This window comes from Triturus cristatus, chromosome 3_2 (assembly GCF_964204655.1).
Source record: "Triturus cristatus chromosome 3_2, aTriCri1.1, whole genome shotgun sequence".
NCBI classification, from domain to species: Eukaryota; Metazoa; Chordata; class Amphibia; order Caudata; family Salamandridae; genus Triturus; species Triturus cristatus.
The window spans coordinates 797,847,845-797,869,220 of NC_140584.1; the positions used below are offsets into that span (position 1 = coordinate 797,847,845).

The following is a 21,376-nucleotide window of genomic DNA, read 5'->3' on the forward strand; positions in this document are numbered from 1 at the left end:
GGTGAAATGAGTGTATTAGGCACCCAACACCCTTCTGTTCTGCATAAAGGTCAACATGTTTCTGCCGGAATAGGTGTCTCTACCGGCATTCATCAGGACTGTCGGATCCCTATGCTAAATTCCCTTACTGCCAACATACCACTAGTATATCAGATTTCTTCAGATTACTCTACCTGTTTTTAGCGGTAAGGTCCAGTAAACATACTCCTATTAGGATTGGGTTTCACTGTGTACATCGCTAGAACTGGCACGAGGGAAGCGGGAGACCCCCTGTAGTCACACAGTTATCAAGGGTGGTGTGCCTCCACTATGTGGTGCCTCCTGGTGCCGTGCAGTCTCATCTACAGACAGCTTAGCTGTCTGTTGTCAGACTTATTGTGGACAATACCAATACTTACTGTGGGCTTTGCACCATCCTACTGTTTACCTTTGGTTGGTTTCTTTGTCACTCTCATTTGCTTATTTCCAATTTGATGGCTTTCTCCTCCCTTCTTGTTTTTCCCTCCCATGGGGCGTGGCTGCTTTCTCATCATTGTGACTGCATGACTTGTAGCCTTCCACAGCTCACACCGGGGAACTACCTTTTCTTTTTTCCACTCCATGGGAGTGCATGTGTTTTTTGCTCTCTCGTTCCATCATCCTCTCACAGCTATTATGTTCTTTAAAGTAATCTGTGATACTTTTACGCCGGATCATAAGCAAGAGACTTTTTAAATTCAATTCAAAGGTTTGTTTGTGAAACTTGAAAAATACAATGTGCAGTTTAAAAAGACTGCTAACATTCAATTGGAAGTTCAATTTCGAGATACTTTAGATATGTTTACTTTGCCTTCAGTATTTCCAAACTTATAAAATGTACTTTCTTCTACTTTTCAAACAATACTTTTCAAACAGTCATTGGCAAAGCCAAGCGCGTAGCACTCACATCATATAGGCAAAACGTAAGGTTTGGTCAGTGCCTCTTCTAACAGGGCAATGCTTTCAGTAAGGGACGTGTTTACCTTTCAGGTGGTAGTAACGATTATGCATCTGTATTCCAAAATGTACAAGATGGTTCCTGTTACTTTGGGAATCCGATGGTTTTTAAGAGAAAACAATTCTGAAGCAAAAACTCCCGAATAGAAAAATGCACTTGACAACATGCTTTTGCGCAGGCAGAGCTACTCTTTGTGGTGTTATGTATTAATTTAAAACCAATGTCATCTGAAGTCCTCCCACTATAGCTGTGTGCAGCAGTACCTTGCCAGAAGTGACAGTATTGAGAACAAAACTCAAGGAGTGCACTGTTTGAGGTAAACATCACAAAGATGCAAGTGCAACGACAATGCACAAGTCTTGATGGACCTTGGACTTCGCTAACCCAGAACAAATCACAGCACACGGACTGTACATTGGCTTTCTATCAAATGTGTTTTATGGCTTCACAGACCATTGGTGAATATTTCACAGAGCAGAATACAATTCTTAACAATACAAACCACACTGTACTCATAAATAGTCCTCAATGCACCTCTCTTGGATCTCTTCAGCAACAGGCATAGAATATCTAAAGAGCACCTTTAGGGTGGCGAGAGATCACATTGGATCTAGAAGAGGAAGCAGGGAACTAGATCAAGGTAGCAGAGGGTGTGGGATGGTAGACATGGCTGGAAGAGGGGGCAGGAGAGCAGATTGGGTCTGGCTTAGATTGTATCCCAGAGCAGGATTCCTTTCTGATACTTTTGTATGGCATGGGGTACGTATTACCAAACCTCTCCCATCAAGAGTCAAGATGTGCGTTTCAAAGCTGCTGCTATAGAAATCACACTGATCCCTAATCATAACCAGCTGCTTGGCTGTAACTCCATCTGGGGAAATTTGCTGCAATTCCATCATTATCTTTTTAAGCAGCTGAGATAAATAAAACTTTTCTTTCTGTCTGTTTTCTGTTCTGTGCCAGCACGCTGCTGGCATTGTGTCATTTAATAGAACTATATAAATGTTCAGACCAACACGAAAGTCATACACCCATGTTGTCAATAAACATGAATATTTCTAAGTTCAGTTAAATGACTCTTTTTGTAGGTAAATAAAATTCCATTCCAATCACTAAATATAAAAATATATCTGTAAAGCTAAGAGCACTTCTTGCATACCAAGCGCACATTAAAGAAATATAAAATATCTCAGGAGGAAGAGTTTGCAAAGACAAATAGATACAATGGTAGGGGACTGGACATATGCCTTTTTACTGGAGAGTCAAGGGTTATATTATGTAGTTTGTTATATCTGGACCCTTAGAATGGGCAAACTAACTTCCCACAAATTAAAAAAATAATAATGTAATTCACAAGCATTAGGGTTCAAAGACAGATCTAGCCTTTGTTTCTATTACAGTGCAGACGCCAGGAAAAGAAAACAATTAATAAAAAAGCACCCGACACTAAGGCAAAGAACTCCCATCTGCTCTCCCTCCTCCCCACTATGTGAAAAAAATATGATAAACAGGTTGCTCATTTGCTATTTGTTAATGTTACTATGGAAACCCATTCTGTGGCGACCATCCACTCACAAAAGGTAAGATTAGCATGAAAATATGTCAAAATTAGATTTTGTGCCCCCAAACCCAAGTGGGGTCAGGCTATTGTATATTATAGCTGTTATTTTATAATTCAGGAACACACAACGCCGAGTGGAATCTATTTATCTGCGAAAACACCTGTGTGAGCAATTAAAGCGTTAGCTTAATTGTAAGGCTGTCAGAAATCTAGAATGTTGGACCCTGGACACTGTCAAAATCCATTGTCCCGCGCCAATGTGAACGCTGACCCACCACATGCGTCTCTGTCAACGTACTTCGCATCCAGCCCACATCCGCTCTCCAGGTAAACCCTGGAATCAATGAGACGTACAGGATTCAAATGTTCTCCTCTGAGGAGATACCTCCTCCATTAGGATCTGCACGACAAGGGTTTTTGGAGATGAAAACTAGATGCATGAAATAAATGTTTTCATCAGGAAGGAACAGCTTGGAAATTTTCTGTGCTGCAATGTTTTTCTATTGACTATAGAATATTTTTCTACTGACTAAATCAGTGATTTTTAATCTGTGGTCCATGGACCCTTTTAGAAAATTAAATATTATCAGATTAATAAAGTACATACATAAAAGGAAATCTGTAAAAAAAAAGATTTTTAAATAGTCTGTAAAGGTGAAGGTATCAGAAACAGGAGGCTAAATATTGAGCTGGTATTCTTAGCTTGAGTCGTAGGAGCCGCAAAAAGTACAGCAAATAGAAGCTTGTAAAAACAATAGGTGGCCTCATTTGAAGAACTGATATACTCCAGAGAGCATGCATTAGTAGCAAAAAAGACAAATTATTATGGAAGAGTCTAGCATATCACTTCTCCTTTTAGAAAAAAATAACATTTCTATTTTTGTGTATTATTTGAATGACAAAAAACATTTTATCATTTGTGTAGTTGTTTTATGTACATTTGTTTCTGTATCTTTGTGTATTTTGTTGAGGTGCAAATCATAGGAAGTGCTTAGTTTGGGATCGCTCGCTTCCAATAGTGATTCCGTGGGGTCCACAGAAGTCAAAAGGTTAAGAACCACTGGACTAGAGCAACAAAGGTTACAATGGCATATGTCTGTATAAACAAGTGGCTTCATAACCAAAGGCATGGTAAATGGGACAATTCTGTATCATCATATAGTTGCTTCTCTACTGTACTGCCTTCAGGAATCAGTCAGATTCAAGATGGCAAATATTGTCTCTATTGAACTGACTGGATTGGAGCCTAGGTATTTCTAGCAGAGACTGTTCCACCAAAGGTCAAATGAAGAGATTCCTACCACCTTAGATCATATTAGATTATCTGTATAGATCACCCCAAAAATATTATTACATTCTACTTTGAGAAGTGGAACACCCCTCTGTGGATCTACTTCTCAGACAGCTACAGAAAGTCAAGTTGACCACTCTACGGATACCTTAGACTGCCCCACCACTCTTGCAGCCTACTCTTTTTGCTACAGTACCCTTTCCGTGATCAGTGTTGCTTGGCTTACACTTTCTAAATCTCAAAACAAATCTTCACCCAGATATTACCCAGGCCTTTGCAACCTCCAAGTTCATCAAATAGCAATCTCACCATCTTCAGGAACACATGCAGCTACAAGTCTCTATCAGCTTTTGTACATTTCACCATGATGATTTTGGCATCAGAGAGTACAATTCCACTCCATTAGTTTCTGCACAGGTGCAAGTACCTGCCCTTCGCCATTTGGGAAACAATCCAGGGCAACTGCCTGACAGGAGAAATAACCAATCACTCCCTCTCTCCCACCAACAGGCACTGCAGTGTCCTCCAACATAGGTGTTAGAGGATAAATCCCAGTGGCCTGCACTATCTCAACAACTTCATTCCTGAAGAGAAAACACGGACTGAAACTGCCTCACAAAATGTGGCAACAGTGACATTTAGAAGAATTATCAGTAATTGTTCGACATAAAAATCATAACTCACAGCTTCCAGTACACGGAGCAAGAACAGATGTGGTGTGGTCCCACCAAGGCCAGATAGAAGATGTGGCGCACATCCCCAACACAGGGCCCACTGACAAAAGAACCAGCCTGGAGAACAAGAAGGAAACAAATGCAAAGGCCAAGGTTGCCTGGCCTTAAATATCTTAACCTTCCGTTCTGATGTCACCATATCTGCACCCCTGTTTCCGGGGTGTCCACCCAGAACCAGAAGTGGTTACAAGGAGAGGCCCCCTCTGATGAGTTATGTGAATAGAGCAGTGTTAATCCTCCCTTGCTAATTCTGCTGCCCCCATGCAGAAGGGCTATCCCATCAGCAACTACGATCCAGCTGAAGCAAAACACTGGGAGGGAAGGGAAGAGAAGGCCTGGGAAAAGTGTGTGAAAGGTGGGTGAGGTAGGCAGGACATCTGCTATATTCTGGAACTACATAGGAAGGCAGAGCGGGAAGCATGTTAAGAAGGGGAAGGGAGGCCAGACGGTGGGAGACGCTCACAGAATACCCTGTATATTTCTAATTACTCTATCGGAAGAGACAGGAAGGCAGAGGGATTAGTAGGCTGCAGAAGGACATTAGGCACTTTCAAAAAAGAGTTTTAAAGAAAGAAGGGAAGAAACCGCTAAAATATATGGGTGAAGCTGGCAGAACACAAAGTCTATTTCTCATCACATTAGTGCGATGGGGTGCAGAGAAAGGTCCCAGAAGGTTACTCATTTTAAAAGACCATATTTTCTAGGCCCCTCATAGACTCCTTTAATCCTCCAGAGTTGTCCATGGAACCCGTTTGGTGGGAGTTACTCTTGAAAGGCATAAGCATGGATAACTGAATAAGGGTACCACAAAGGCGTGACATCGGGATTTATGTGACATTGCAGAGAATTTAGCATCATTCTTGAAGTCTATTACTTGGGACCCCAACCCACTGCCGATACCTACCCATGTGCAGAACAATATATGCATGTCGATCTAGGATATGACAAATATTCATCATTCCAGGCAAAGTATTAGAACTTATAGGTGATGTATGTCTCTGGCTGGCAGAGTGGAGTTAAAGGTCACACTGTCCTGCATTAGGAACCCTTTGGGAGTTTCTTCCTTGAAGCATTTGCTTGATCACAACTTCTGCTTGTGCTTTCTTTCTGGCCTGGTTACTGCTAGTAAAAGGACAAGAGGCTCGTGGGATGCGATTTGAAAACAGGCAAGGTGATGGGTTATTTTCTGAGGCACCAATACATAAATAAATGGGGGTTCATAAAACAGTCCTTTCAAAACTTCTGTAGGTTGAATCAATTGCTATAGTTTGCTGTTATGGTACATGCTTTTCTATTTCAGAAGAGTGCACCTGCCAGAACCACAAACCCCACCAGCTGTGTCCTTCTGGCTGTGAAGGGAGTGTGTCCTAGAAGGGGCCTGCCTGAAACGTGCACGTCTGCAGAGCCGCACCCTCCTGACGTCCCAGGCAGGGAGGCAGACAATGCCTGGCTGATAACACCCTTCATACAGCAAGATGCCCCGACCACATCTAGTGTATGATTCACAGACAACACTTCATCAGGAAGAATAACTCTTTGCAACAAGACATCTTTTCCCTCTCTTATCTCCGCGCCCCACCATACACTTTATGGATGTTTTCAAAACACATTCTCTCAGCCTCTAATCTCATTTAAATGGTCAATTTGGGTGATTGATCTCAGTCTGGTGTGGGTTTAACCAGCTAATCTCTGCAGATAGCTGCCATTGTCTCCGGATTGCGGTTATACACCGGTGTCTACAACTACCCCAAAGTAATCTATTGCACAAGGGGAGACTTGTTGATTTACTTCCACATTCTATGCTAACGAGGCAATACATTACCTATTGCAGTCCAGGTCACTGACCCACGGAGGTATATTCAGATTAGCAAACGGCTGTGTATTTGTTTTGCTGCTGTGCGTGCGTGAAATGCTTCGATGTCATGCCCTGCTGTGTTGGCTCGAAGAATTCCAAACTGTTTCTGACTTTACGCAGGAGCGGACCTAGTCTTGCTGATTCAAACCCAAATATGCTATATGCCTACGTTCCATAAGAAACATCAGGCACTTTCAGCACAAATCTTTCTAATCGTTCTATTGCCCTAGACCTTTCTATTTTACTAAATGTATATGCCTGATAGTCTTACTTACATGGGCTTTTAGCCAGTCCTTCTCATCCAGTAGCCTGTAATTATTTAATTCAAATGTTTCTTCCACCCACTATGGATTAGCCCACTTCAGCCATTGGATAACTTCCCTGTGAGTGACAGCATTCTGCCATTTAACAAAGAGCACGTCTAATACAAAAAAATAACTTCCTTTCGTTGCCAGGCACTACTATGTAATTCTGCTTTTTGTGACCCAAAAATATTTTTGCTTTCAGCTAATTTTTTTAAAAGAATGTACGAGTGCCCATCTGCTCACTCAATAATTTCGTTTTGCAAAAACCGTGACAAAATCAAAACAACACAAAAAAGCCAAAAGGCCGGAAGCCAATGTCAGACATACTGGCTTTGCCAAGGCTTGTTAAACTAGATGCCTAAAAGAGGCACATTCCATGTGTGCACTATCTCTTTCTCAGTGCAGGTGGAAACTGGGCCTTGGTGGTCTGCTCTAACAATTATGAGATGGAGGGAGGAGCTATACGGCCCGCCTTGACCACCACAACCATTACGAGATGGAGGGAGTAGCCAAACCGCCCGTCTTGGCCACCACAACATGGAGACAAAACTCTCAGGCAGGAGACTCATGACTAGCCTGACCACTGCACCTCGAGACAAGACACACTTACAGAATACCTGTGCCACCGTTCAATTAAAACAGCGTAACATCGCTGCACATCCCTCACTCACCCTAGGAGACGCTGTTTCAATTAAAAGATCAAGAGACCATCAAATAAATCTTGTCCAACAGAGGGTGCCACATAGGCCAGACTACTGGAAGAGTAGAGCCCAGGATGAGCAAGCTGCATAAAGATGGAGTCTCATGACGCAACAAGATGTCATCAAGGAACGTAAAACAAATGACTGTGGAGAGGCCTTCAACTTTATAGGATAGTGTCTGGCAAAAGGTGATGTTGTTCTCCTTTCTTCTTCATGTGCTCTACCTTTATACTCCCATTGATGGATGAGGGGTGCCAGGATCAGGAGCCATGTACGTAGGAGTTGAACTGAACTGGACATTAAAATGTTTCAAAATGAATGAATATCTGCAGATTTTGTGTGGCCACAGGGTACAACTTTAAGAAGGGCCCCTTATATGACAAGGACCTTATTCTAATGAAGTATATCCTGCATGTTAGGAGGAAACGAGGCCGATCCAGCATCTGGTGCCATCTAGTGGCGTTAGCCATGTTAACTGCCTGCTCATTAACAGATTAAGCAGAGCCGGGTTGAACTCTATCAATAAATGGTGTGCTGCCTTGGGAATATCGCCCTCTCTGCACTCATCTTTTGACCACCCTGTTAAAATGAGTTGGTGGGAAATTGTGACTAACACCATTTTCCTTTTTTATTTCTGAATCCCCGCACCCTCCTCTACATCTGAAATTTAAACAAGCATTGGCAAAGCCAATAGGTCTCACCTATGCAAGAGCTATTGGCTTTGCCAACGTGTTTTAGCCATGTTGTACACCAGTGTGGCTGCTGTTCAGCATAGCTAAAAGTTAGTGTTGTAGAGTAGAATGGGGGAGCAGAGTATTGTGGAGTGGGTTTGTTCGAGTAGTGTGTCATAGACTGGCTTAAGGGGAAGTGGAGTACAGTGGTTCAGTGACAGAGAGTGTTATAGATGGCATTGTTGTAGAGTGCAGCGTTGTAGAGTGGAGTGGCATAGAGAGGGGTGGAGTGGGTGGAATAGGTTGGAGGGGAATGAGGTAGGATGGATTGGAGTAGAGGGGGCTTGTATTGGATATGGGTAGAGTGGGGTGGACTGGAGTGGGGTAGGCTGTGGTGGATTGGAGTAGAGTGGGATGGGTTTATATTACAGTGAAGTGGAGTGAAGTTGGAGTGGTGTGGATTGGATTAGAGTTGGGTGGATTGGATTAAAGTTGGGTGGATTGGATTGAGGTGGATTGGAGTAGGGTGGATTAAATTGGTTTGGGGTGGGTTGATTGGATTGAGGTGGGCCAATGTGATTGGAGTGGGTGGATTAAATTGGTTTGGGGTGGGTTGATTGGATTAGGGTGGTTTGATGTGATTGGAGTGGGTAGAATGGAGTGACTGGGGTGGGGTGGATTGGAGTAGATTGGATTGAAGTGGGATGGCTTGGATTGGACTGGAGTGGGGTGGGTGGATTGGACTGGAGTAGGGTGGAATGGATAGTAGATGTGTGGATTGGAGTGGACTGGATTGAGTGGAGTGGGATGGATTGACCACAGTGTACTGAGTGGGGTGGAATAGATTAGGGTGGATTGGATTGGAGAGGGGTGTATTGAGCGGGTTGTATTGCGTGAAGTGTATTGGGTGGGGTGGACTGGTCTGGAGAATTGGACTGGAGTGTTTTGGATTTGGATGCGGTGCAATGGAGTGGGGTAGATTGAATGGGATGAATTGAATAGGGGTTGAAAGGAATAAAGTGGATTAGATAGTGGTGGATTGGATTGGAGTGGGGTGATTAGGGGTAGAGTTGTGTGGAATGGATTGATGTGGGTGGGGTGAATTTCAGGTTGGTGAGGGGTTGGATTAGATTGGAGTGAGGTGGATTGTAGTGGGGTGGATTAAATTGGATTGGATTGGTGTGGGGTGGATTGGAGTGGGGTGAATTGGATTGCAGTGAGGTGGATTGAATTGGTGTTGATTAGAGTGTGATGAATTGGAGTGGGGTGGGTGGATTGGGTTGCAGTGGATTGGATTGGAGTGGAATGGATTGGAGTGGGTGGATTGGAGTGGGGTTGATTGGATTGGAGTGGGGTGATTTGCGGTAGAGTTGCGTGGATTGGATTGGTGTGGGTGGGGTCAATTTCAGGTTGGTGAGGGGTTGGATTGGAATGAGGTGCATTGTAGTGGGGTGGATTAAGGTGGATTGGATTGGTGTGGGGTGGATTGGATTGGAGTGGGGTGGATTGGATAGGAGTGAGGTGGATTGAATTGGAGTGGGATGTACTGGATTGGATTGGAATGAAATTGGCTGGAGTGGAGTGAATTATATTGGCGTGGGGTGGGGTGGACTGGATTGGTGTGGTATGGGTTGGAATGGGGTGGTTTGCATTGGAGTGGGGTAGATTGTGATGGATTGGGGTGGGTAGGGGCTGAATGGGTTGGGTTGGGGGGAGGTGGATTGGATTAGAGTGAGGTACATTGGAGTGGGGTTTATTGATTGGGGTGGATTGGATTGAGGTGGACTAGTGTGGTAGTGAGGCGAATTGGAGTGGGGTGGATTGGTGTAGGGTGGACTGGAGCGTACAGCACGATTGTGTGTTAAAACATCTTTTTGGAAATGACACATAAAAAACAAATCATGTCACTTTGCAATATTTAGTACAAAATAATCACCATCTTTTGAGAACAGCACCCATGAGCAAAAAAAAAACAACATGAGTGCAAAGTGAGAAAAGAAGACGTGGCAAAATAAGCGAAAGCTAACTATAGAAAATAACACTTTGCAATGGTGTTTGTCCTGCTGAGCCCGTTTTTGCCAGTCATGCGCCTTCTATTTGCAGGGCATTAAAAACTAAAAAGAACAACACCTCAATCAAGTGGAAAGCAGTGGACGGGTACTGATTAACTTGAATCAATCAGCCTTGGCCTTTGCTCCACAGAAACAAACGGAAATGATGTTCGGGCTGCAGTGACCAATTGCAAGACTGTAAAGAAGAGTGCCACACAAGCTAACGAATGGTAAGCAACGGGTGGGCTCTAAGCCCTTTTTTAGGTCTCGCCTGAGCCAGCGCTTTAGCGCTGCTCTGGCGAGAGTTTTAGTAAGCCGGGATTTGGAAGTGCAAACTAGTGGCTTTTCAGGCCTCCAGCTACAGTGCATGTGCGCCGGGCGCGCGCACCATTTGTCCGCCTGCGTGATTGCTTTCGCGGCCGCTTTGATGTTCTCAGTGAGCAGCGCGGCCACTGAGAACATCAAAGCGGCCGCAAAAGTGCACACCATTTGCCAGCCTCACTTCAGCTGATAGTTAGAAATTGCTTACAGTGACAGAGCCCACTGCCCCATCACATGCGCAGTCCAGGCTCTACCTGTGTCGCTAGTCTTTCTTCACTTGTCTGCGCTCTTTGTTCCGTCTAGTCTCCACTCTTTCAGAAGTCACTCTGTATAAGTCTTCCATGTTTATTCCTCCCTGCGTCAGACTAGGATTCATCCAGAATATTGCAAAGCAGCTCATCTGCATGTACCGTGTCTGCTCTGAGAATTTACCAAGGACAAACTTCTCTTTCTGAGTAAGAATATGTATCCCAAAGTTGATTTTGATCCTTTCCACCACTCTCACATTAAGGAGTCTAATTTTGGGAATAAAGTCCTTAAACGTCATATGGGCCTTTTTACTACTAGTTATTCAACATGTATCTTCGTGCGGACAATTATTATTAATCGTCCCTTAGATGGGTTTTGTGTAGTATTATCTGTGCTAATGCAGTTCAGGTGTGTACTGGTCACCTTCATACAATTATTTAATATGTTAATTTTGGTATGGTTGATGTCTTGGTCGTATTAATATAATGTACTTTCTTCCCGTAGCATGGCCTTCCAGTGCTATCAGGGTCTGATAAGTTCTCACATTGATTTTTAGTTTTTTGTCACAAACCAGTGTGGTTTGATTAGTAAGTTCAAACTCCAGTAGTCTATTTATGGTTTTGATGTTCTTTTTTAAATAAATAAATATATATATATACACATATATATAAATATATATATATATTTATTTATGCATGTGTTTTTTTTCTCGTTTTTTAATTGATATCTCAGTTGGTTGTCGAGTTTCAAGGTCTTGACAAACTTTTTATATGGTATCTGCATATTATATGTCTGTGTTGTGTTAGTCTTGTGTTCTGGAGCCATGCTGTACATTTTCTGGCCAATCTCGACAATGTTAGGCGGTGAGCTCAGTTTACCATGTTCTTTTGTTGGTTGGCGCATAGAATGTTGGATCTGATGTACAGTGTTGTATATCTGGTGATACCCAAGTATTTGGCATGTGTGTGTTGTGGTGCCTGCTTGTGCAGTGTTGCATCTAACATGTCCAGCGGGATATTGGGTTGGAGTTCATTGCTGTTTGTGCATTAAAGTTGTTTAAACAGCATATTTAGACATGCAACAGTTGGTGTTGTTGCACCAAGGATATTGTGCTGCATAACTAAATACTTATAAGGTCCCAAAGGCGAGACCTATTGGCTATGCCAATGCTTGTGTTAACAATAGTGTCTTGGAAGTGAGACGCATGCGCTTGCACATACTATCGCAGTCTCGACTTTAAAAAGGCAAGTAAAGGTTATACAGATTGACTACGAAGGTACTTTATTCATACTTCCTTTTGTAATACTTTTCTTCCTTCACAAAGCTCGGACTGCCTGGGTTTTCCGCTGGGCATTTCCTTGGTTGTCTGGAGCCATAGGAGGCCAGTTTTGAGGGCAGGGGTCTTTGCTGGTACCTCTATCACCTTCTCCAGCAGACACAGTGAGGGCTTTAGGAGAGAAGGCGACAGAGAGAGAGAGAAACGAGAGAGCGAAGGAGAGAGAGATGAGAGAGCAATGAGGTAAGAAGCAGGCTCGTTTGAACATTTCTGCTAGGGCTGCGTTTGGCTCTCAGTCCAGCCCCGTCCTCCTCCTGTCATTGACTGTGGCCTGGAGGCTCTAAGTCTTTTTAGCATGCAGGCATAGTTACAGCTGGGTGCTCAATGGACTCTAGGTTATACGCAGAGCTTCTTCAGTGTGATTCCCAGCTCAACTGGTCGGCAGTAGACTGCTCAAAACAAGGGATTCATTGGCTGCTCTTCTCTATAATAATATAAAATTTGCATATTTCTTTTCAAAACCTAGATACATTGTGGTTTTAGGAGCTACGTCAATGTAATGGTGATAGAAGTCACTTGCAAGGAGACTAAAACGTGTCAATCAGCAACTCTACTTGGAAACGGTACATACGGTGCACATGTTTAAGCAATGCAAGCAGCTGAAATATACACAGTCCTACTGGGCTAGGGGTCCTATCTCAATGCTGACTGATCCCAGGGACGGGTGCGGGGCGGATTGGACTGGTCCAGGGTGGTAGCCGACTGTGGCTGTGTTGTTTGAATTTGTGCCAACCTGCCTGGGGATGTCAACTATTGGTTTCCTGGATGGCCAACGGGGTCGCCTGGACGGCCGGCAAGGGTCAGGTTAAAATAGGGGTAATCTCAATTTATCGCTGCCCGGCTGCTCCTGATGACCATCTCTGGCCCGACAGCTTCTTTTGCAGACAGCCGAGTTGGAAGCCATTGATCTCTTGTTTTCTGGTCTATCACCCACTGCCAAATGTGTAGCAGGTCAAATGGCTGGAAGTGCTCAGCTTGGGACGTACAGGACAGACCCTGAGGGTCAGTTTGCTAGCCAGAGACGGTAGTTGTCCAGTCCGGACAGAGGCTTGAAGCAGGGACGCGCTGCATCAGAAGAAGACTGTGATTCTCTGCAGAATGGCGACTGTTCTTCAAATACAAGCCACCAAATCCTCGGTAGTAAATATGGCCTGCCGCCCCGGAAGGTAAGGAGGGAATTCTAGAGCACAGTTGGATTCCAATTTTTGGCCTCTACGTAGGATTCCTGGGGCCACGAGTTCCTTTGTCTGGGCATGTTTTATGCTGGAATGCCTACTGAACTGCATGTTGACACTAGGCTCATGCTGGCCCAAGCTCCCTCGCCTTGTAAAGGAAACATTATGGAGGGGCCTGGTTGGGGGAAATGGTGGGTGGTTTCGTCAGTCCCAAGTCAGCTGATTCATGTGAATCTAATAGGGATCCGAGGGTTGGTCAACCATGATTCAGGCATCTTTTAAGAAATGTGAGAATGAGGTAGGATATTATCATGTACTAGTTGTTTACAAACCAGTGACCACAGTTCTGTACAAATTGTAAAATAATATAAAGTGTATTCTGCATTGTTATGTCGTGTTTATGATACGTAATAAACACAGCCGAAGAATGGTTCATTTTCTCTAATGCAAGAATGGCAGTGAGTATTGGGTCATTTTTGCAGGTATGATTTAACAAAGGTCATGTCTGTGTTGATTAGGATATGATTGGTCTCTGTGCAGTTCCCCCACCTGTGGAGTAATGTGGCGTGGAGCGGGCATAATTACAAGGGTTAACTAAAGCATGTGGCAAGTAAATGCAAATTACGAAACTAAGAAAGACCTAATCTACCATGCAATTCTTGTAAACTTGCAGTGCCCTGTTGGATCAACTTCTGCTTTGAGACAGCAGCAATGTAAACACGGATTTGCACCTATGAAACAAGACATTTCTATGACAACGTAAAACACATATCTTGACCCTGGCGGAATGATATGTAAACCTATGCATAGCTTTTGAGTCCTGCTGCACACAAAAGCGTTCCCCAGTCCATCCTTTGTGTAAAATAGCAGAGTTGGAAAAACAAATCACTTCTTGATATCTCAATACACCACTCAACAGGTGAAAGTTGGTCAGCTAACTTCTCCAAAATGTTGGGAACTGTGATGCTCTGCACAAGACCAACTCTGCTTTTTATACCTTTGAGCTCAATAAACTGAGTAACGAGTACCATTAAATAAAAGGAAGATATTCATCCGAGCAGGCTGGCTAGGAGAGAGGAATGCTTGTAAACTGAGTCTCATAATTTGGGTGATAGTAGCAGCTGTAAATTATAGCACTTAGAAAGGCCACAAGTACTGTATGAAGAGCTATGTAAAACTGAATTATCTTTATTCATATAGCTGTGAATCAAAAAGTATTAATTGCTCACATATACTTAGGTCTCCAAGTGTCTTTTACAAATTCCTACAGCCCATGCAGCAGTGTATACGAAGACCTTGTCTGCTGGCCGCTGGCACTCATAAAACCGTATACTCTATTCAAGTTGGCCTACAGCATCCATGTGTCCTATAAAAGGCTCTATATTGTGAACTACCTGTTCTTGATCAAAAAACATTTAAAACTCGTGGCCTTTGCAGAAACGCTTCTGGGAAATTGCATTTTTTTGTAAAATTATTTTTATTGGGTTTTTTCATTGATGAACAGTAAACCTGACAAGGCAGATCGTTGTGGTAGATGATGGCATACCTGCTAATTTACAAAATAACTTCACCGTGTGAGGAGGGGGAGAGGCATTGGAGGGGGCAGCGCCAGGTGCCGAGCTCTAAGAGGCACTTTGCCCCTCACCAAGCCCCTCCCCTCCTCCCCCCAAAGAAGGGTAATTGAGGCTGTTGATAATGTACTAAGGTGTTTGCACCCCTTTTAATCGTCTTCGGCTGCTTACCAAATCTGGAAACGTGTTGAAATTCCACTGTTTGCAGTGGTTTTCAGCTCATTTTCCCTACCATCGCGTGAAGGGAGCCAAAACTTTGGGGAGCTCTTTCAGGAGGTGCATAAGAACCGGCGAGGGCTCCCGCAGCTCGGGAGCTCTTTCTACTTGCCTGAAATGTTGCCAGAATCTTGGGCCAGAACCCTGAGACACATTGTTGCCGCTCACCGCTCGCCACAGGACACCGCGATACCGCGAGCTGGGGGAACTCCATTTCCCAGGACTCCGAGCGGCGCGCTTGCCGCTAACGACATCCTACACACCAGGAGGCGCATAAGAACTGGCGAGGGCTACCGCTGTGCGGGAGCTCTTTCTACTTGCCGGACATCTTGCCAGAATCTTGGACCAGAGCCCTGGGACACATTGTTGCCGCTCGCCACAGGACACCGCGAGCTGGGGGAACTCCATTTCCCAGGACTCCGAGCGGCGCGCCTGCCGCTGACGACATCCTACATGCCAGGACGCGCATAAGAACAGACGAGGGCTCCCGCAGCGCGGGACACACGCGGGCGTGCCCAGGCAAAGCCCGGGCTAAGGGTGAGCCCGTCTGCGCCCGTCCACGGCCGGTGGAGGCTGGGCTGGGCCATATTATCAAGATCTGGTTGTGATATTCTCCTATAAGGTATTGTGACATCGACATTTTTTTGCCCAAATTTAATATACTGTATTGAGTCGATAAGGCTATTTGGGTTTACAGGATGAACAGATCCAAACCCAGAAACGGTCATGGGGTAGTGGGGACATTGGATGCCTTCCTGTTAAGGGCTGAGTCGGCACTCATACATGAAATTCAGCTGACCAAGCGTAGATTGTCCCTAGACCCGCAAAATCTTCAACAACGAACAGTCCCTGTGACATTGGCTCCATCTGTCCCCCCTGTAATCCCTGTAACCCATGTGTCACAATCTAATTTGGTTATACCACAAGCAGAGGCCATACAGTCTCCAGACTTTGATAATCCTGATGGTCCAGGTGAAGGTGATAAACCTGACACTTTACTGAAGCCAAATGTGGTCACACAAGGACAAAAAGTGAAAATCAATCATGGGAACAGTATTGCACCTCCCCCGAAAAAAAGGAAGGGGCATGCTCCGAATAAACAAAACAAACCAAACAAGCAAACCCTTTCCTCTTCTAGGCTTTTTGGCCCTAGGAGTAAACATGTTGAGACAGGACGCAACCAAGGGGCTCACCAAGGACAAGCATTGGATGATGTGGCACATATGGAAGCTCCAACCACCCAAGAGTTGGAAGACTCTTTCATAAAAAAAATTAGAACATGTAATTTTAGCCTACTTAGACCCTATTTTAAAAAAACTAACTGAAATTGAGGGACGGATAAACTGTCTGGTAAAATCTTTGCCTAATACTTCTGTATCTTTTATAGCCGGTGGATCAGATGTGGTTGGGGGTGTTGCCAGGGATGGAGATGTACAGCATTCTGAACCTGTCCCTAGATTAGTGAGCCAGGTTGATTCCTCCTGTTCAAGGGCTGCACACAAATCCACAATTGGTATTGATATAATTCGGCCAGAAGGGCCAAAATCAGGCACGATCAGATGGTACATAATTCAAGCAACAACCGAACAGTTAAGCCTAGCAATTTTCCTGTAGAACGTAGGAGCCCCAAATAGTCAATCCTGTGGTCAAAGATCTCTTGGTCCCTCATGCTCTAACTTACACTTACCCCCAGAAGCAACACCATATATTGTGGTGTTGGCCAATGTTTCAATATTAGCAACTGGAGTTATGAAGCATTGGTCAACACTGAGGAATAAATCCCTTCACTTCCTGAGTGCTAGAACAGGCATCAGCAATAGGTTACTATTTGCAGATTTAAAATGGCCTGCCATATAGGATGTCTGGTGAAATCTAATAATTCACTCCAGGGAGATTGCATTGCCCTGACCTTTAGATCTCCAGGTTTAGTTAGGACCATATTAGATAGGGTGGAGAATTGCTTCGAAAGCATGGAGGGGATGTCTGTCCTGCCTTTGGGATTTTTCTACCAACCATCAAGAGCTAGTTGTCATATTGTTGAAGAAGGTAGACCTGTAGGGGCACAATTACATTTTCCACCTCCTTCCTGGTTTCACCCCAACCGTTATGAGGCTTTGAGTGATCTTGCAAATATAGACTGACTAACCACAGCCAGGAATAATCCAGGGGAAATTGTTATTTCTGTCACTGTTCCAGAGACTGTTATAAAGGAATCGGGTTGTATAGTGGCTACATCACCTATAAATGGTCATGACACCAGTTCTTTCTCTCACCAGCATCTGCACACTGAGATTGCAGGTAATATAAGGGTGGATTCAATTATCAAAATAGATGATTTAATTGTTAATAATATTGTTGGTTAAGAGCCTTTGGCTCGGATCCCTAAAGACAATGATATTGTCTGTGAAGTACCCGGGGCTCAGAATATCATTCTACGTTCTTTGAGGTTTATGTCATGGAATATTGCGGGCAACTCCTCGAAACTAACAGATGAGGCCTGGTTGCAATATATGAAGACTTTTGATATTATCGGTCTCCAAGAATCCTGAAGTCTGGCTGATATCACTATTGATGGATATCGTTCGATAAATAAACACGCAAACCCGCCACCAGCAGGGAGGGCTAAGGGAGGTTTAGTGACTTTCATTTCACTTATGTATGATTCAATTGGGATAGAGAACATAATAGACTCCGACTGGTACCAGCTTATTTTAATTTTTAATTTAATTGATGTAATGATTTTATTAATTAATTGGTACTACAATATCTTTGACCCTACTATTAATGAAATCATTAACACACTAAAAGAGGAGATGGATAATGTGGCCACAAATGATCAACCTTTGTGTTTAATCTGGGTGGGGGACTTCAACTGCACCATTTGTCTGTACAACTCACACAAAGTATGTGGAGTAGTTGATATAGAAAACCAATTTGTGTTGCATTTTAAACATTCACCACAGGGCGACGCATTGAATACCATCATTTAGGTAAATGATCTTTGTATGATGAATACTGTGGTTAGTAATCCCTCTGCGCAGTTTCCAACCTATCAGGGGGGGGGGGGTGGTGCGAGTACAATTGATTTTATGCTAATATCCAGTAAACGCACATGGTTGGTAGACAGCTTTGCTGTTGAACCACACCCCGCTAGTGATCATAATCCTCTTACCTTATCTATGTATGTCACAGCACAGCAAGTCAGAGGGGGTGAACGCCCGCTAAAGTACAACCGTAATCAAGGGGTTAGGCTGAAATGGAGCTCGGTAGACTCAAAGCAGTTTGAGGAGACCATTCTAAAGAGAAAATCAAAGTAATTTTATGACCAGCCTAACCTTTGACTCCCCCTCAGATATGGTAATAAAGTCTTTCGAATCAATTTGTGCAAATGTGCCCAAAAACAAACAAGCAAATTAGGAAGCGGGATTTACCTGAAATTAGATGGTTTAACGCCGAGTGTTCCAAGGCGCAAAGAGATCTCAGGAGAGCCCTGCAAGTGGTTCCTCAGAATATGGTCCAGGTAAAGATAGCAAGACAGACTTACAAAAAGTTATTAATTCTAGGAAAAACAAATTAAGAAGAACAGCCTGGGAGGACCTAGAGAGAGCCAGCTCCCTTAAGGACTCTAAGAGGTTTTGGGAGGTTATAAACAGTCTGCTCTTCTCTAGGAGCATGGATTCGACCATAACAGGTGAAGCTTGGGAAGCCCATTTTCTAAAAATGTTTAATCCTCGAGGCATACCAATACAAGAACAAAGGGATGTGACAGTTATTGATTTACAATCTGCTAATGAATTAAGTCTATCCCTTTCCCTAAGTGAGGTCGAAGATGCAATAGCTAAGGGCATATCTCTAAAAGCACCAGGACCAAATGGGGTTCCTCTAGATTTACTTAAAAGTAATTCTCAATTATGGGCACCTCTACTACTTAATGTTTTTTAAAGCAGGAATAGTTGGCCGCTAAACTCGAACACCCTCCCCAGCGAGATTAGGCACATTAATGAACTCTTGCCGTTCAGAAAAAAGGTTAAAACGTGGCTTTTCCCTTGCTAGTCCACTCCCTGCTGGTCTTCTCTCGCTTTTCCTTGGATTCTGTCAGCGCCAGGATGCCTGCAATGGTGACAGTTTGCGCTTTACAAATTCTGTTAAATAAAATAAATAAACATTCCCTCATCATGGAAGGAAGCAGTGGTAGTACCAATTTTTTAAAAAAGGAAACAGGAATGACCCCACATGCTTCAGACCAATTTCCTTAATAGATGCCACTTGTAAAGTCATGGGTGGGTGATTTTGGCATGATTGGAGTTGTGGGCAAATGCCTCGGGATTAATAGCTAACACTCAATATGGCTTTAGAAAGGGGATGGGAACAAATGAACAGTGTCTTAATTCGTCCCTGATCATGGGCAAGTACATGAGGACCAGGGGGGTTTCGATTCACCTGGCCTTCATGGACTTTTCCAGTGCTTTTGACACTGTTAGTAGGGGGAAGCTATGGATGATGATGGGGGAAATGGGTTTTGAAGAACACCTCATCACCCTCCTACGTAGGTTGCATGAGTCTACTTCTGTAGCGGTTCCTTTTGGACCAGGAGGAGAGAAGACCAGGCCGATTGCCTCCACGGAGGGGGTTCGCCAGGGTTGTATCCTGGTCCCATTTCTATTTCTTATATATACAAATGGCTTAGAGGCATTCCCGATTCAACAGCAACTGGAAATAAATGGCAAACTGGTCCCCTTGCTATCATACGCCGATGATACAGTCTTAATGACTTTGACAGCTAATAGCCGCCGAAAAACCCTGACCGCCTTCACTGATTTTATGTTAGCCCTGGACCTCAAAGTAAATTTTAGCAAATCATTTGTCATTGTCTGTGGCCCAAAGAAAACTAAAACCAGGAAATTCATGGTGAAGGGAAAAATTATCGCGAAGGTGCCCAGTTTTACTTACTTAGGTAATGTTTTTTTTTTTTAATAAACTTTTTATTATATATAATGTTTGGCACAAGCTTAGCATACAGTACATAAAAACAGTATGTCCAGACATCTGTGTTTTTTCAGTCAACGGCATGGTGACTTTACAGGTATCACAACTTTGGACAACTTCCCATCCCTCAAATTCCAGCCTCTCCATCACTCCCGTCTTCAGAATCCCCCTCCGCCCGCATCTCAGGAGGCTCGCAGATATATCCCCTGAATTTTTTCCACGCCCCCCACACTCTGCTCCATTTCTTCGGACATCCTCGATGGATGAAAACTGCCCTCTCGGCCATCATAGCAGTGTCTAGATCTCCACACCATGCAGCGAGCGTTGGTGATTCTATTGCGCCCCATTTCTGTGCGATGTTGCGCTTCGCTACCAGTATCCCTAGCGTGGCCCATTCCTGCAGTGGGCGCGTGAGGTCGTTTGGTTCCCACATATTTAGCAAGCATCTCCTGGGTTCCGACATCAACGACACCTCCACCGCCTGTGATATGGTCCTCATTACTTTTACCCAGTATTCCCTGATCTTAGCACACTCCCACACCGTATTAAAGAATGTGCCTACCTCCCCACAACGTCTCAAGCAGTATGGGTGCGGTGCCGACCCTATTGTGTGAAGAGTTTGTCTCGTGTAGTAGGTTCTGTGTGAGATTTTAAGCTGTACTCATTTAAGTTTGGAGGGTATTCCCACCTCTCGCGGTGATGCCAACGCCTCCCGCCATTCAAATTAATCGAAGTCGCCCAAATCCTGGGACCACCTCTCCCTGAGCGCTACATGTGGGTCGGGTACATTGTTTACTAATTTACGGTAGGTAAAGGAGGTCGCCCGCTTCGGCATGTAGTCTGTCAGCAGCCCATCATCCAGGGGGGTGGCCTCCGGAACCTCAGTGCCGGACGGCAAGACCGCCTGCGATGCATGTTTGATTTGCAGGTATCGAAAAAGTTCTGATGGTGCTAAGTCATACTGCGTTCGAAGGAGCTCAAAGGGTATCACCTCCCACTTAGGTAATGTTTTTAACAATTAATTAAACTGGGACGACCTTGTTACGGTAAGGGCCCAACAGACTAATAGAGGGGATTTACCGTTTTGCATGCAAATTGGGACACAAGCTGGTAGCAGAGATGATAACTTTATATAAATCAAAATGTTTATCCGTAGCTACCTTCGGGGCTGGAGTATGGGGTTATCATAAGAGTTACCACATTCAGATTTTAGAGAATACATTTTCAAAAAGACTATTAATGATTCCCAGTAGCTCACCAACATTATTTTGCCATTCTGAGGTGGGCCTGGAATAAGTGAAAGACAGGATAAATATTGGCCCACTCATCCTATGCGGGAAAATCTGGTCCTCAGAAGACCTAATATTCTCTAGGAGT

At 44.0% G+C, this 21,376-nt stretch overlaps 1 protein-coding gene and 1 long non-coding RNA gene across 2 annotated transcripts in view; one reads left to right on the forward strand and one right to left on the reverse strand.

Moving 5' to 3' along the window:
• The window catches only part of LOC146858169 (uncharacterized), a 31,147-nt gene extending 25,029 nt beyond the window's left edge, over positions 1–6,118 (forward strand). Inside the window, exon 4 of the long non-coding RNA XR_014980000.1 lies at positions 5,863–6,118. This is a non-coding gene — a long non-coding RNA (uncharacterized LOC146858169). The remainder of the gene's footprint in view (positions 1–5,862) is intronic.
• Positions 1–21,376, reverse strand: part of PARD3B (par-3 family cell polarity regulator beta) — a 2,086,630-nt gene that overhangs the window by 305,097 nt on the left and 1,760,157 nt on the right. The gene's annotated exons all lie outside the window — the stretch shown is intronic.